The sequence below is a fragment of the Bombus fervidus genome, chromosome 2 (genome assembly GCF_041682495.2).
Source record: "Bombus fervidus isolate BK054 chromosome 2, iyBomFerv1, whole genome shotgun sequence".
Classification (NCBI taxonomy): domain Eukaryota; kingdom Metazoa; phylum Arthropoda; class Insecta; order Hymenoptera; family Apidae; genus Bombus; species Bombus fervidus.
Genome location: NC_091518.1, coordinates 16,505,233 through 16,521,713, shown reverse-complemented (window position 1 = coordinate 16,521,713; position 16,481 = coordinate 16,505,233). Strand labels below are relative to the sequence as shown.

At 32.7% G+C, this 16,481-nt stretch overlaps 1 long non-coding RNA gene across 1 annotated transcript in view; it reads right to left on the bottom strand.

Moving 5' to 3' along the window:
* Positions 1 to 11,107: 11,107 nt before the first annotated feature.
* LOC139998019 (uncharacterized) overlaps positions 11,108 to 16,481 on the bottom strand; it is a 268,768-nt gene continuing 263,394 nt past the window's right edge. The window contains exon 2 of the long non-coding RNA XR_011803162.1: positions 11,108 to 14,473. This is a non-coding gene — a long non-coding RNA (uncharacterized lncRNA). The remainder of the gene's footprint in view (positions 14,474 to 16,481) is intronic.

Below are 16,481 nucleotides of genomic sequence, written 5' to 3'. Positions count from 1 at the left end.
GTCATCCATTATAGGTCAGACGTACTTCCTCGCAAATAATAATCACTATCATCGTTCACGTTCTACCATATGCGACACAATATAGTGCTCCTACTTTATCTAGTTCTTGTCAAATTTACACAATTCAACCTGCAAAATATGGCAACTGCGTAATGTAATGTGATTCAATTGCCACCACGATAAAATTCATAAACCGATTTAGTTTAAAATAAATATAATGGAAAGAGAAAAGGTTGTTTTCGTAAGAATTTCCTGGAATCTGTTCCAGAACGATATTTTCCAGTATCGTTTTAATGTTTCAAATGCCTGAGGAGTATTTTTATTGTGTTTTGGAATTTCTGTTTATTTTGATTTCGAAACTTCCGTTTGTAAGAAATTTTTAGTCGAAATATACCATATTAAGAGAGAATATTTTTTTGGGAAGCAAATATTTATGTATTCGAGAAAATACTACAGAACATGATTTTTATTGAAACTGAATAAAATGTTATTAACAGAAAAGACTTTTGGTTAAAGTAACTAAAAAATAAAAAATGTTCTTTTAATTCCCATTTCTAATTTATATTAGGTTGTCCGAAAAGTTTCTTTCGTTTTATAAGGAAATAATAGACGCACAATATTTTTTGTTTTATATTAGTTCATTGAATTATGCACGAACATAGTAATAGAAATAGAACGAAATGGATCATACCTAATTCAATAAAATAATATAAAACAGAAATTCTTGTTCATCTATTATCACCTTATGAAACGAAAGAATCTTTTCGGACAACCTAATAATACGATGAACCTCGATTCGCACTGATATTTAAAATAATAAGCGAAATAGATTTTCAGATACGGAAATATCAATTGACAGTCAATGAACCAATATATATAGTTGTTTCGATATTTCTTAACACAATAATTCTAACAATGTGTATACAATAATTCTGCATAATTTGATTTCTGTTTCTCTGTTTTCCTCTGAATTGAAATTATTTCTACCGGTATCAATCAATCTTAATTATCATCACAGTTAACTTTCTACGAACACGACACAAAGTCATAATTATCGATACAGTAGAATTTCATTTGTCTGAATTTATCAAGGAATAAACAGTTCGTGTAACTGGATTTCGTACAATAAAATTTCACCAATTCTTCCCACTATTATTTTTCATTCGCCCAATAGATATTCACATTCAAGGGTTTAATTAATCGAACACTATCTAAACTTTCGTTTCAAATGGAATTTAGTACAACAGAATTCTAATATGGAGTTCTACTCTGATATACAGCTCGAGGCTTTCTAACTTTAAATATCGATCCATTATTAATTCGGATCGTAATCTCGTTGATATTAAAAAAATTCCGTCGATAAGTAAAATGACATCCAACAAGAAACCGATACTTTGTCTCGTAATGCAGGCAACTTTAGTCCGCTATATAAAATTTATAGCTGGACTCGAGGCTGAGTAAGGGTTGAAAAACGCTATGCACGAAAGCGGTTCGTATAATCGATGAGTGTAAGATCTATCAACATGCAGTATTGCTTTAAGCAATTACCTCGGGTAAATATAATACACGTAATTTCTCTATGTTTCAGTATGTTGAACAAATAAACTGGAAATACGTATATCCTAAGATAGAGCGATGACGCGTGAACACCTGAATTTTATTTCTGCTCTCGCTGATGTTGCTGAATAACATGTTGATTTGAAGTGGTATTTTCTCTTTTTCTTTTTACTACAACTGTGTTGTGTATGCACTGACGTATGCACTGATGTAGTTTCCACTTTGTCAGAAATATATATCATCTCGGAAGAGGAAAAAAGAGAACGATCAGGTAAAAGCATCATAGAATATCTTAGATTTTTAACTTTCACGGTGAATAAATTACATGTTTGTGATTCGTCGGCTTTCAATCGTGTTATTAGTACATTTCGTTTTCTTCGACGCGACATTTCACCAACATTACAAGTTCATATTTTTCGGTGATAGACCTGAAAAGATCTCTCTTCTTCATAGAATAGCTTGTTGTTTTTTCAAGCTTTACTGATTGAAGAAAATTCCTTGCGATATCAGCAGTGACGTGAGGCGATGGAAACTATTAGGCAAGATTAGCAGAACTTTCTTCGGATGACTCTCGATCGATCGAACATTTACGCGATGCTATTTACTCCTTGGAAAAGCCGAATTTATGACCTCGGCTATTTTGACACGACAAACATAGAAAGTATAAAATACATATATACGTACAACAATGAATATACACCAACAACAAACAAAATAGTTGCGATCATTGAATTCGATTGTATTCGAACACGGGTGTAGCAAAAATATTTACGAATATTCCCACGTTCTTTATTCCCTGGCGCGGAACAAGCAATGTTTTAAAGTTACCAAGAAGATTGAGAAAATACGGATTGAATTTTAAGAGGCTCGAGCTTAGGGCTTCCAGGACTCAAATAATGCTTATTATACTATTAATTAGTCACTAATTGTAAATGACATAAAAATAAGAAAATGAAGGAGAATCAAGTCTTGCGATCTTTTTCGCGTGAATCCTTCATACGTAATATTTGCTTTCTATATCGACTTTGAAAACCATATATCAGCCAAAGAATCGTTAAAAGGGCCTAATTGCAAGATACTAAGGAAACACGCAATACCGGCGCGGCACTGCACGGTATTAAATCAATATTCGCCATAATTCGTTGGCTCTGTCGTGTCGCACGCGACGGAACTTGAAACGCTTGCGAGAAACTTTCGACGATCTAGCGATCTAAACTGAATTTTCCAGCGAAAAAATTTCCGCTTCGATTGAGCGGGATAAAAACGCGATAAAAAAGAGCCGGATACAGACCGCGTAGGAAAATTTGTTGTCCATTTGAACTCCGTTTACAGCTGCTCTGTTATCCCGACCGTGTCACGCGCTTGTAAAGCCGTTAAATTAAAATCCAATTGGAAACAATAGGTGTCCCAATCGGCCACCGAAATAGGACGATCGTTAGGGAGACAAAGCGGAAGCGCTTTTTCCATATTCGGGACTGCGGGAAACGGGGATCGTTTCTCCCGCTTGTAGATCCTTGTTTTGACGATTGTTCGATGACGCTTGGAACGTGGACATTCTCGTTCTCTCCGTGGACGTTGTTTTCCTGCCGACTTTTTTTGTCGCCACGTTTCAGTTTCGAATATTCCAGTCACGTTCCGATTTTAATTATTCGTCAATTTTTTTTCTCCTAGCCGATTTCGAAAGTTTTCTTTGACTAGATGTTCTATCGCCAAAGCAGATGCGTCATCTGGTCAAACTGTTGGTATTACGATCGAAAAAATCTACGACAGCGTATCATTTATGTACGATGACTTTTGGGTTTGTCTGGATCCGAATATTCGCTTTGGAGAGTTTCAATTGCTTTGTTAACTTTAATGTATACTTTGTTGTATCTGAGTTTTTCTCGTGTTGCAACTTGGAAAAATATTTTTGTATGTTTTCATTCTATATATTATCTTGTTTTATATTAATACGCGAATACTTTTCATCGATCATTTATCTATTTGATTACTTTTCTCTGATTTAATTAATTTTGAATAAAATCGTACATATTTTATAGTTTGCTATCGATTTTTAGCAGATTTAAATTGACGAGTTTAGAGGAAAATCATTAGAATGAGAATACGATTTAGCATACAATTTATAAAATTCCTTAGGCACCTTTTAGCCATTCAGAAGTCACATTAATCAACTCCATAAATGTAAACGTGCAAAAAAGTGATAATATGACAAACACTATTTTATAAGATTATTTTAGAATTTATATCATCTTCTTGTAATGAATGGACTTTAATTAATTAATCTCGTACTTATGCAAAGAAATTAAGAAATTTATAAAAAGTGAATTGATTCAGAAAGACAGTGATCACTTTGGCTTTGGAAATGTTCAAATACCAAAGCTATTTAGCTTATATTTAATTGGTTCATTTATCGTCGCTCTTTGCTTCCTAATCTACAAGCGGTCAATGTCGATCATTAAAGTTTTAATACACTTGAGAGCAACGTCAACAACACACGGAATGTCTAAATGGTTGCACATCTAAATGTCAATTACGTCTAATATATTCTAATTTTAATATTAATGTTCTCTGTTAAATAGAAAAAAAAAAACTAACGAGAATTAATTGAATTGTGAATGGAAGTTCAACGTATGTTCTAAAATATGCAAGAAATCTTTTCACGAAGTATCGCCTTATTTCCTAATATGATAATTATCGAATATCCTAGTTTTTACTAGAACCCTAAGCAAATTAAATCTCCTTTAACTTGTTATAAAAATAGGAAGTTAGATCGAAATGATTGAAACATCAAATTAAAATTGAAAATGCAAAGTTCGAAATTCGAAGTTGAAGTTTGAAACTGATTTCCGGATTTGGAAAACCGACAGGTCGCATTCGAAAATTAACTTCATTTTATGGAAATGAAAAAGTGCAATGAACGCGACTTTTCGAATTTAATAGTACAATTGATTAAGTTCAATTTGATGAAAATTAAATCTAAAGATTTTTATATAAAGTTTGCAAATACAATTATATCAATTTTAACACACTTACGCTCAAAGTTACTCGAAGCATATAACATTCTGCTTCAATAATTTATTCACAATTTAAGTGAACGATAAATCTATCTGTTCTCAATAACAACGGTCCTAATTTTACTTTATAATATCCTTTTTACAAAAATATCGAACAGAATATATTTCTCTCATCGATAAACTGAGAATATTTACGCAAATACGTATCTTTAGGAATACGATTGGAAAACCTGGAACTTTGAGAAAAACGTATTCTGCTTACTAAATATTACAAATATATTAGATACTTCATTTTGATACAATTTAATATTTTTAAATCTTTTATAAATACATAAATACCTATACTTCAACTATCGATGATTAAAAAAGAAATTCTCATAATCGAAAGAAACATTTACTTTCATAAGGGTTAATGCAATAATTTCCAACCAGAAATTGTAAAATCAATCAGACGAAGAAGCATCGTTACCTGATAACTTCAAAAACCCATCTCACTTCTTATTCCGCGAACATTTTCCTCGATCCTCGACTTCGATTCGCGTTTAGATTGAATTTATCGGTTCTCAGGATCAACACTCTCGTTCACTAACCCTGGTAAACTTGGTCTATCCCTTGAAACGTTTCAAACGAGTCGCTCAAAGCCGCCTCTCTCGTCTGTTTTCCCTATGTCTCTCGGAATTTGTTACGTCCGGCTTGCCTGTTTCCGACTTTCGACGTTCTAAACGGCTGGATACGTCGTTTCAACGATCGTTACGAAAAACGTCGTCGACGACGAGTCGACTATCTTCCAAGGGCGCCTCGACGAGCTACGCAAGTCGTATCTATCTTTGCCTTTCCGGCGGTCGTTGCGCCTCGTGTTTCCGCTTTCGTGGAATTTTTCCCGTTCGTTTTAATTCCTTAGCCCGCTTTAATTTCCTCGTTTCGAGGCTCCGTTACGTCAGTGTCTTGAATAACGATTACCGCTCCTGAAACGATCCGTCTGCTACTCGAGTAGCCTTTTCACGAGTTTCGTTCGTCTCCTTTGCACCGATCCTCCAATTTGGCTTGTGTTAGCAGCCAGTCGTAGACCGACGACACTCTGTTCCGTCAACGTGGACGTGGGATTGTTAGAAACGATTTCTTTTTCTCTTCTGTTGCTTACAGAACGTCAGAAAATATGTGTAGAATATTTATAGGATCAATTTTAGACATTAAAATGACGAAAGTGAAGTTCAGGTAGAAAAATATGATTTGAAATTCTTTTTCAATGCTACCATGACGAAAATAAAAACATTTTTAATAATAAATAGATATAAACTTGCGTTTACAGTCTTTCATTAAGCTCGTCAATTATTCTGTTCAATTTACGGAACTGCTTAATACGATGAATATTTACAGGGAGCAATTATTATAATTAGAAAGTTGCGGAAAAGGCAATGGGAATTTTTCGCTCCACTTTAGAGTCACTGAATGGCCACAAGGGAATCGTTAATAATTAAATAAAAGCAACAAACGGACGGGAATATCTTAATTTACCAGAGTCGAGTGTTTTTCATTGAGAACTGAAAACATCATCGAAACGAATTCCAGCGGAAATAAAGAAGAATACGATTCGAAGAGAGTAACAGGGTTTCCCATTGCGAACGTATTGAAAGCACAGCCTTGAAATGGTTTCTCCTATGGGCCATTTTTGTCGGCCATTGCCTGCTGAAGCGAGTATCTTTTATTGCTTCCATTTTCTCTTTCTGATTTTGCTTCCAATTTTCTTCGCGATATTCTGTCGGATTAACGACTCGTGGGCGACTTCATTTTTCATCGATGTTTCTCCATCGATATAAATCCGCTTTCACAGTGAAAAAATAAAAAAAATATTTGCCCTTTCCTCTACGGTTACGCCGTAACATAAATGTACGCCACATAATTTTGGAATTAGTCTGTGTCGTTCCATGAGCTTAAACGGAAGTGCCTGTCGTGAAAATGTTGAACATTTATTGAATTTTGTAGCAACGAAGTTTGGTTGATCCGATGTAGCTTCTTTCCTATTTTTATTGATTTGATCGATTTTATTATTGCACTTTTCCAATCACTCTCTGGGAGATATATTTTTTAACGTAAATGATTTGTATATAGAATTTCATACTAAGAATATTTTACATACTAAGAATATTTCCTATACGATAGTGTTAAAATATTCTTAGAGTAATTTAACAATTAAAAAATTAGAATATCTGGATCATTAATATCATTATCTTGAGCTTTATCAATGGCTTAACATCATAAGTTTTTAAAATAAATCTATAAATCTTTAAATTATTCTTCGCGGTCTTGATTGAAAATTCAATATGAAACCGAGCTAACAATCGTAGACATAATGATTAAAAAATTTTTTAAATCCCACTTATTATTTCAAACAATTCCAATACTTTATTCGATATTTAAATAATCAAATCTCCAACTATTAAATTAAATTAAATATCACGGTAAATGAAAAAAATAGTAAGAAAATTCCTAGAATTCCCTCTCTCAGTGACAAATTCCATAGTTTGTAAATTAATTGAAAAGCAAATTGCAAATTAAATATTGTGTGTATACCTTAGCCTTTAATAAGGTAATTAAATTTATAAACTAGTTAAGAAAAGATTCAAGAAACTGAGGAAAAGACGATTCAAATTTTCGAAGATTTTCGTCAAATTCACCAGAATCGTAAGAACAGAACGAGGATCTGGAGGAGATGAAAGTTCGGAATAAAATCACGCCGAGTGTCCCTCGGTTTGATTTGTATCTAATATGCATTTTATTGTTGGCCAAGTACTTAGCTAATAGAAGTAAACAAGAATGCTTCTCTTTGTTCTCTTGCTTATCGCTATAACCGATGGCCCATTCTTTCTGTCATTTGCACTTATCGTATATCTTCGTCATCGCGACAGAACGCGCGTTCTATTTTATCATCGATATATTTTATATACAAAATCACCGTGTCATCGTGTTCACGCAGCTTCCACTAGTTTTTATTATTATTTTTTTTTTTTTTATTTTCGTTAAATCTGCGTGCGTAATAATATAAATGTCCTTATCACATCCCATCGTCCTAGCTTCATTTTCTGACCGTGTAACGTGTGTGCGCGTTAAGTCCTCGACAGATCAAAATATCCCTTTCATCGTGGACAGACGGTTCGACAATCAATCGGTAGACAATTCGACGACTAATCGGTTGTCAAACAATCGTATAATATTAAAAGACGGTGGGTAATACATGGTGAAGATTTTCTATTTTCATTACAGGCAACTGACTTTTCTAGAAGCATTAGCACAAAACACGCTTAGAAATCTCTTCTCTTTCATTCTCTCGTAATAATTCTTACTGCGACTCATTTGTTTTCGTCTGTGTAAAACTATACAGCCGGAAACGTACAATTATATCGTGCAATAAAGCAATATATAACGAACTGATGGAATGATTAAGAAATTTAATATAACGAAGTACGTGTATTATAATTCATGGAAATATTTCAACACTTGTAGAAATCCTTTCTAAATATATTACATGCGTTATAAGAAATATTTAACAAGTTTATTAACACTATAACGAGACTCGTGTCTGTAGTATTGTTACAGGATGAAACAAACCTAAAAATGTACACGGAAGCTACAAAATATTTAACACAAGCATATACTTTGCAGAGATTATAAAAATGAATTATCCATTGCATTAATAAGCCTCGATATTCAGTGGAACGATTTTTAACACTTACTATATGTTTAAGATGAGTATTTGCGCCATATAATAATTGTTTACTAAATATATATTTTTTTCAATAAATATCTCGTAACTCTCATGTACATTTTCAGATTTGTTTCAAATTTAATTTTAAAATTTATGTAAAATATTTTCATAAACCACTGTATGGCATGAATAAATAGATTGCAAATGTTTATGCATCTGTGGAAAATTTACAAGCGCAAAATTGTTTAGAATACAATTTAATGTTCAAAAATATATGAAACTTTTAAAGTAAAATATGTACTAGTAATATTTAAGCAAGTGAAATATATCTCTATTTTAGGTTCCAACTCTTCAACCATATCATCCACATAATTGAATCTAATCTAATTATCAAATTAGATTATCAAATTATCAATTATCGCAGTCTAATTATCAAAAATATGTGGGTACTTATCATAGGAACGATTCTAGACATCAAACATTAAAAAAATGTTCATGTACATGAATGTCGGTTAATACGTTGCGACATATCATTGGATGTTCTTTGCTATCCGGCCAAATACATAAGGTGCGTACAAGCATTTCTAGTACAAAATTAAAATGTTTATAACTTGAAGAAACAAACTTCGCGTATTATTCGTGAACATGAACTTTCTGTATCATCCTAAGGTTTAGAATCGACTTTGTAAGAAGCACGTAATACGTCTTTTTAATACTTCGTATACGAAACACCTATTTAGTTGTTGCTCATTTTCAAATCATTTTCCTAATCCCACGTAAAGTTTAGTACACGAAAGACATTTCTTTTTAAATGTCATTCTTTACTTCAATATATTCTTTCTTTCGTCTCTTTTGTCTTTAGAAAAGCAATATCATTGAAAATAAGTTTTCTTTCGATACGCTGTTTGTCGTTGTTAAACTGCGGATTTTTGTGCAAATTTATATTTTTCTAAACGCAACTAAAATAACAAGATTTAAATAGATATTTATTTCGCCTATTAAAAATAATAACGAATACTGTGCTGTGTATATTTCATATATTTTTAATCATTAAATTTTCCATAAATACATAAAAATCCGCAGTCTAGTAATTACTTTAATTCTACTATTTTATTTCTCTCTCTTTTTTTTTTTTTTTTTTGTTTCATTACCTTACTCCAATTTAGTTATCATTGGAGCAACGTTTTGTCTGAAAATTTCGCTATGGAATTTGGACCAAAGATGAAAGAAAAAATGGTACATTTATATGGAAAAGCAAAAACTTTCATTCTGATTACTTTTTCGTTCGAGTTCTTAGAAAGCGTTATTGCACGATATAAATGAAAATCGATAGCTGGCTTCGCTTTTCTCCTCATTCCCTGCTTGATCACTCGTACATGCACACGTTTACACCTTCTTCGATCTCATTCTCTCGTTCCTTCTCACAAATATACTGTTTTCCGTGTATACGCAACAATAACTCCTTCTCCTTTCGCGCTCAACCGCGTTACAATCGAGGCAAACAGCAGAACATCCTATAGATATTCTAAACCGATATTAATGCTATTCAGACGCGATCATCGAACATGCACGGTTGGTTTCTTATCGATCAATTTGACTTTATCTCGCGTATTGCCTCGCCATTTTCGAATCGAATTTTCTTCGCGTAAATTCTACCAATTCGATGAACGCCCGCCTATTTTATGATGGGAATTCTGGAGATCGTTGGAAATAATTTCGAGAGGTACATTTAGATAGATATTTAATTGACTTATTAAATTCGTTTTTCGAAGGATTATTACCAATATTTTCAAGCGAAATAACGAAATCAGTCGAACGGTTCTTTATGATATAAAATTATATATAATATATCAAATTTATCAAGTATTCGTAGTATTATTTTTTCTCAAAAGTTGTCTAGAATTTGGAACCTACTTTCAACTCAATTGATATAAAACGCCCTTCTCAATTATTAATATTTCTATATAATGAATTGAATTAATTGTTTTGAAAGCGTACGACGTTTGAAATATCGTATACCTATATCTTCGTATTATTAATAGCTTAGAACCGTGTTTCAGAGTTTAATAACTTTCCAACCAGGTTTCAAACTTATATCAAGTGTTATGTATTTTAAATTCCAACCAATGTTACGACAGGCACAAAGCTGAAAGAGAATACGCGTTTCTTTCAATTATATCAATGGAATAATTATAATTCAATTTATGTAATTTATTTTCAATATCTTACGTTAAGTCCGTAATTATACAACTTACTCTTAAATTAGCAGTAACAGTTGCAATGTATGAAATAGTAAACGCTTTATGAATTTATGGTGAATTTAGATATTATCTATAATGTACTCGTAAATGACGGATTTCATTTACTCGAAATTGTCTCCAACAAAATCGAACCGAAGGAAATAATTTGCCAAAATGGCAACTCGTATTCTTGTGCTCTGCACGATATCATTTATGTTTTTTTTTCTTCTTTTATAATTAAATTGATATAATTCCTATATCAGCAGTACGGCATTGCTCATTGTCAAATATTTCATTTTTACAAATAAAATCGAATTTTTCCGAAGGCACAGAAGAAGAGATGTTTCCATTGAACGCGTGAAAAATGTTTTCTTGAACACAAGGTCCAATAGAGAAATCAAAGATAGTGAAAATCTGTCAGATTAATGTGACGAACGTTTAAAAATCTATAAGAGAGGTTTGATCATTATTAAATAAATATGCATTGGTCCAGGTTATATATAAATGAAAATATTCTACATTTCTGTATGAACATTTATCAATTTTTATTTGAAATTTTTATTCATTTTATGGAAATAGGACAAACGGGAATATATGTATGAAAATTGAATTTTATTTATATTAGATCATATTCTATGTCTGTTTCCTAATTCTTGCGTTATATACATACATAAATACATTATTATTAAAAGTATTGCTAATATTAATGTTTCTAGTATTTATTCAAGAGAGAAAAATAAAGATGTTAAGAAAGTTTCTTAAACAAAGCGTAAAGCCTTTTTATGAATATAAACTAAGAGTATGATAATACCTTATAACGAAGTTTAATCTATTCACGTACTCGAAAGTGTATAACGTGTATTTTAAAATTGATTATCTTATGCCTAGTGCACCTAATAAAATTAGACCTCGTAATTATTCGTAAATTCATAATATTACAGAATCCATTTGATCGAGTCCCTGTATCGTATTCAATAGAACGTATACATATTGCGAAATGAAGAACGATGTCTTTCTTCTGCATCTTCGAAATATTCAATCCATAAACACTGTCACATACTCAAGATAAAGTAATAATTCGTTTATTTCGTTACTCATTATTTTATCTACGTCTTCAACATCAAACTACTTAATTGTCGCATAGAAAATAATTAAATGTAATTCAAAAAACTTAGTCTATCAATATATACACAATACTTCTCCCCGCAAAATACAAAAGTATTCGTTCGCAATTTTTCAAAAAATCCCTGTCATACATTCATCTGCTATTCGAAGGATCACGATATCAATCATTCATCTAGGTATTAATGAAAACAGAAATGTTGACAAAATAGGCGAGGTTCATCCATCCTTACGACGTTCATTTGAACAGGATCGAAATCAAAATCAATGATAATTTTCTACGATGACTCGTGTGTACAACCACGTGTGATCGATAAATGTTCATACAGAGGTACTCCGTTGTAGATCAATAATTTTGCTTCGAATGGAAGCGTCGTTATCGACGACGAATTCTATCACAGATTTGCCAGGTTCTCCCTTCTTCTTTTTCTTTCTTTCCTTTTTATTTTTTAAGCGATAGGAAATAGGTTCACAGACTTCGCTCGATTCCAAAGAAAAGGATCGATAAAGCGAAAGAAGTCCGAGGTCCTAAGCGTTCCGTACGATGGATAAAACAAATTTCGACTTGAAGCCTCTGTGACAGTGATTGGCACGTAAGGGACTTGGTTTTTGGGAACCTGTGTCAGATACTTGACGTTTTACTGCGATCAAAGGTTGATTATATTCATCTTTTTATGAAGCTGACGTTATATCTTTAACGCAATCGAAGATATGAGACGAGAAATAAGAAGTTTAATTCGGACATCATGTCCATTAGCCTTTTAACGGGATAGCTGAAAGTAGGTTTCATATTTTGTGACGCTTTTACAATGCTAGACGATACTAACATTATATAACACTGGATGTTTATGCAAATTCGTATTTTCATGGATACAACTAATGCAATGAAACCTAAGCAAAGATTTGTTTCATTTCGATAAACACTTTGAATAATTTATATATTCTATAAACTTTCTGTATATTTTTATGTTTTTTAACTTTTCGTAAATGTGTAAACATTCAAAGTATACCAATAATTTTTTAAAAGCGAGTGGCCATTTCTAGAAAACTGGTTTTTCGAAGACTAAGTTACTACTTACGACTAGTAGCTGTGAAAAATAGAAAAATTCAAAGAAAATATTCAATTTAAATCTCAAATAAAGGGAGAAAACGACACTAGTTAAATAATAGAAAAATATTACAAAAGAATAATGACATATTTGGATTAAAATTATGAGTTAAATAAGAATATTAAGGATTTTAATAGCGAAGAAAAATATTTTGCAACAATTTTAACGTACTCGATATAGTTTGATAATTAGTGCGTTTGTCGCTATACTGTTTTAGAATCTGAACAATAGTGAATTTTTCAGTTTTGTATACTTACTACGAAAATACGACTACTGTGATATAAAATATATAGTGATGGAATTACGTATAACATGTACATACATCACTAAATAAATTTCTTCTCATAACTTTAGGAAAATATAGATTACTATTATAATTTATGATTCGTCTTAAATATATCATTAACTATAAGCTCATATCAAGAAAATGACACAGATTGTTTTATTCCAAGTTGGGAATGATTAATGACGTTCGTCCAATGAATAGACTTTTCTACATATTTTAAACAAACAAGTTGTCAATAATTGCGTCCTGAACTTTACTTTCCACCGACGTATGAAATATATTTTACTTTTATCTTTCTATCAATTTTACCAAAATTACAACTGAATGTAATTTCAAAAATAATATTATTCGTTAAATGAAAATGAATATCCTACTATCATTGATACAATATAACGTCTTTCTGTTAAACTTGAAAATTTGAGAACTAAATGCTACAAGAAAGAAAAAAATGTTGAAGAATGTTGAATATTGAATAATTATTGAATCGTTAGATCGGGTTATATTTTTCGATATTTCCGTCAAATTAGAATTTTTAATGAAAGTTTTATTGGAATTTATTCAATTTACGTTCGTAAGTCAATGTTGTCTTCAGTCTTACATTCTAAATTTCATTCTTAAGATTCCATTTATAAATTTAGTTACATACCCTCTACTAAATGGAAGATTAATTTGAGAAAAATCTACTCATAGAACTGATCTAATCTTACGTTAAGTACTAATATTAACCTATTATCCGTTCCACAGAAACTTGTTTCTCAATAATCGTACAGGAAAGCCAAGGAAATCCTTATCCCAAACGCAATCGAGGCACGCATGACCATCTGAGCGGCTAGGCTCAGAAGAAAAATGTCGCTAACAATATAAAGAAATCTGAACGAAATCTCGTTATTATGTCCAGTAAGGACTGCATTTATTGAAACTTTCCGCAATGTAAATACGAGAATCGTATATATCGAGTAGAAAAAGAAAAGGAAAATCTATGCAACGTGTCGTTCGATCACGGGAAAAAGCAGTCGACCTGACAATACTGCAAAAACCATAACACGGAGAAATACAAAATACTTATATACACGTTTAACGCAGTACATCAAACGTTTTCCGTTTCTTCTGCTCTTCCCATATTTTTCTACATATAACACGTTTGACCAAGGTCTTTGAATTTCGTGCATGGTTTTTTTGTCGCTTGTTTCTTTTTTCGTTTTTATTATAAACGTCAACCGAGATTTTCCATACACGCACACGCACACACGCGTCATTCGCCATACAAAAAGTTTCACGTAGGAAAATATAAATGAAGTTCAACTGTATCTCTCTTTTGTTTCATTTTTCTTTTTTTTTCTTTTTTGTTTTGTTTTTAATCCTGAATTCTTTTTCTCAGACTTTTGGGTTCGAAAAAACATTCACTCCATTATATTTTTAAATTTCTCTCTCTCTCTCTCTTTCTCCCCTTTTTTTCTCTCTCTTTCATTCTTACGTCACCTTCACTCGTGCATACAATTCTTCTCATTCGTATTTCATTTTTTTCCTTTTTTTTATTCACGTCTTTTATATCTTTTTTTTTTTGTTGTTGTTGCTTGTCATTTACTTGCACGATTACTCGCTCTCTCGCGCCTCGTATCTTTCGTACTACACATTTTGTTTTTTTTTTTTTCTTCTTTTAAATCGCAGCTCCGTTATTAAAATATAATAATTTCGATAATTCTCTACGATAAAATATTATCTTCCTCTGTTTTAACTTCACTCTCTCCGGCTCTTTCTCTCTCGTTCATTCTATTTCTCTCGCTCTTGTTCTTGCTCACTTGCCTTAATCATCATCCACGCATCGGCTATACATATCGTAAAATATACAGGCTCGCATAATCTCCTAACCTTAGCTAGATCGCTTATACGTTGTCCTTTTCTTGACGCTTCGTGACTATAATTACGATTTTCTTTTCTTCTCCGTATCTCGCGCGAATGATACAAATGGCAATCGAGTACGCAACGTGACGAAAGAGGGATCCTTCTTTGTGATACCGGATGCACGATAACGTTCACGTCCTCTTTTTAACTTAGTCAATCTCTTTATGAAATCCAAAGGAAACTGTTGTACAAGCAAATTTCAAATTTATTACAAGCCTAGAAAATAAGAAAGATTCTACATGGGAAGATAATAAAAATTCTAAACAAAATAATATTGGGTGAGTAACTAAGTGATAGCGGATTTTGTCATTAAGTGGCAATGACAAATTATCATTTAATGGCGAAATCCGCAATCACTTCGTTGCCAACTCAATAGAAACTGTTCGTTTCGATTCTTCTATAAACGGAGACACGAACTTCTCGTTCATCCGCTATCTTGACCAGGCGCTTACAAATTATCCTTATCGTAGCGGCTAGACTAGCTCGAACGGTATACGCTTAAATCGTACGGATTCTCTCGCTCGTTCTGAATCGTCTCGCCGAAAAATGACAAGGAAAATAATGTCGTATCTGCCGGAGCGAAGCAAGCCTGGTCCCCTCGAGAAGGATACGTCACATCGCGGTTCATTTTTACGCGATATAAGTCGATTTGTCGATATACGGTGGTTCGTTCGATTTGTTCCTCCAAGAAACGATCGTAGCCCTCAACTAGAAGCGCCTCAATTCCATGTGAATTCAAAGAAAGAGGAGTGTCGTCGCGAAATGTCGGCGTCTCTTTATTCATCGTGTGTATATACAATGGTCACTTGTTAAATCTCTCTTTTTTTTTTCTTTTTTTTTTCTCATTAACTTTCGTCATTATCGTACATTTTGTTTCCTCGGTTTTTTCACGCGAAACGCAGCATCGTTTCGACTATCTGTTCCCATTCTCCAATTATCATAGAAAGATACATTGGATGACGTAGAGGAGCAAAATGGATCGAATGCAACGACCAAGAAATTGATTTTTTTTGGGGACGTATAAAAAAACGACCGAGGACACCGACATTTCCCTCGATCTACCTAAGTCTACGTTATTTACAAATCTACAAGCGAACGTGCCTCGTCTACGTTGTCTACCGGTAGGCTACTCCTCATAGAATCGAAGCATCGAAAAAATCGTCGTCGAAGAAACGACATCTCTGAACGAAGAACCGTTTGCTCCTTCGAGCAATCGGTTTCGTCGACTGCGTGGTTTTCTCTTCGTATTCCATTTTTATTCTTTGAACGTTTATCGGAATGATTCGACTAAGATCTCTTTCCTTTTCTCTGCCGGTGCTCCCACTTTGATCACTTATGTACATTCTCGTCCATGTCATTCCGTTTAACGCATTTGAATATCTTTCATCGAGAGAACAATATGGACCATCAAAATGGAAAACCATCGAGTCAACGAATAACATCAAAGATCGCTCGTAGGATAACGATTCATCGACAGTATCTTTTCATTTTTTTTTTTCTTTTTTTTCTTTTGCCTTTTCCTCGTCGTTTTCTACCTTAATGGAAAAA